This window comes from Trachypithecus francoisi, unplaced genomic scaffold (genome assembly GCF_009764315.1).
Source record: "Trachypithecus francoisi isolate TF-2019V2 unplaced genomic scaffold, Tfra_2.0 Lachesis_group19, whole genome shotgun sequence".
Classification (NCBI taxonomy): Eukaryota; Metazoa; Chordata; class Mammalia; order Primates; family Cercopithecidae; genus Trachypithecus; species Trachypithecus francoisi.
Window position 1 is genome coordinate 5155631 of NW_022681464.1, and position 1984 is coordinate 5157614.

At 41.0% G+C, this 1984-nt stretch overlaps 1 pseudogene across 1 annotated transcript; it reads left to right on the plus strand.

The window, feature by feature from the left end:
* Positions 1-391: 391 nt before the first annotated feature.
* LOC117063900 lies at positions 392-1464 on the plus strand (annotated as a pseudogene). The gene has a single exon (XR_004429157.1). The product of XR_004429157.1 is annotated as a 40S ribosomal protein SA-like (transcript).
* The last annotated feature ends 520 nt before the right edge of the window (positions 1465-1984 follow it).

Below are 1984 nucleotides of genomic sequence, written 5' to 3' on the forward strand. Positions count from 1 at the left end.
AGTAGAGAGAGGGAAACTCTAAGTAAGGATCAAAATGAAACAGCAGAAATGAAAAACAATGTAGCAGAAATGAAGAATGCTTTGATGGGCCCATCAATAGACTGGACATGCCAAGGAAAGAATCAGTGCTTGAAGATATGTCAGTAGAAACTTCCAAAATGGAAATGCCAAGAACAAAAAGAATGAAAAAGACAGAAAAGAAAATCCAAGAACTGTGGGAGAATTACAAAAGGTATAACATACATATAATGGAAATGCCAGAAAAAAAAGAGAGAGAGAAAGGAGAAGAATAAATATTTGAAGTAATAGTGACAGAACTTCCCCAAATTAATGTCAGATACAAAACAACAGATTCAGTAAGCTCAGAAAAGCCCAAGTGAGATAAATATAAAAAATATACACCTGCTTTTTCCATGCTACCTATAGAGGGGTCCATACGGTGTTGTTCTGGATTGCTCTCATTTCAGATTCCCGTCGTAACTTAAAGGGAAACTTTTCACAATGTCCAGAGCCCTTGATGTCCTGCAAATGAAGGAGGAGGATGTCCTTAAGTTCCTTGCAACAGGAACCCACTTAGGTGGCACCAATCTTGACTTCTAGATGGACCAGTACATCTATAAAAGGAAAAGTGATGGCATCTACATCATAAATCTGAAGAGGACCTGGGAGAAGCTTCTGCTGGTGGCCCATGCCATTGTTGCCATTGAAAACTCTGCTGATGTCAGTGTTATATCCTCCAGGAATACTGGTCAGAGGGCCATGCTGAAGTTTGCTGCTGCCACTGGAGCCACTCCCATTGCTGGCCGCTTCACTCCTGGAACCTTCACCAACTGGATCCAGGCAGCCTTCCGGGAGCCACGGCTTCTTGTGGTTACTGACCCCAGGGCTGACTACCAGCCTCTTACTGAGGCATCTTATGTTAACCTACCTACCATTGCTCTGTGTAACACAGATTCTCCTCTGCGCTATGTGGACATTGCCATCCCATGCAACAACAAGGGAGCTCACTCAGTGGGTTTGATGTGGTGGATGCTGGCTCGGGAAGTTCTGCGCATGCGTGGCACCATTTCCTGGGAACACCCGTGGGAGGCCATGCCTGAGCTCTACTTCTACAGAGATCCTGAAGAGATTGAAAAAGAAGAGCAGGCTGCTGCTGAAAAGGCAGTGACCCAGGAGGAATTTCAGGGTGAATGGACTGCTCCAGCTCCTGAGTTCACTGCTACTCAGCCTGAGGTTGCAGACTGGTCTGAAGGTGTACAGGTGACCTCTGTGCCTATTCAGCAGTTCCCTACTGAAGACTGGAGTGCTCAGCCTGCCATGGAAGACTGGTCTGCAGCTCCCACTGCTCAGGCCACTGAATGGGTAGGAGCAACCACTAAATGGTCTTAAGCTGTTCTTGCATGGGCTCTTAAGCAACATGGAAAAATGGTTGATGGAAAATAAACATCAGTTTCTAAAAAAAAATATATATATATATATATATATATACACACACACACACACACCTAGGTATATCATATTCAAACTGCAGAAAATCAAAGACAAAAAATTCCTCAAAGAAGCCAGAGGAATAAAACACCTTACCTATAGAGAAATAAGGAAAATAATTAAACTGGACCACTCCTCAGAAACTGTGCAAGCAAGAAGAGAGTTAATTGAAATTTCTAAGGTGTTAAAAAAAAATTACCAATCTAGAATTCTGTACCCAGCAAAATCATCATTCCATGTGAAGGAGAAATAACACCTTTCTCAGACAAACAAAATTTGAGGAAATTTGTTACCAGTAGACCTGATTTGCAAGAAATGTTAAAAGAAGTTCTTCAAAAAGAAGGAAAACATTAGAGATGAGAAATTCAGATCTACATAAAGAAAAGAAGAACATTCAAGAAGGAATAAATGAAGATAAATAAAATTTATTTTTTAATTCTTAAGTGATCTAACAGATAGCAATTTGTTCAAAATAACAGCTATATTTGGTAATTAT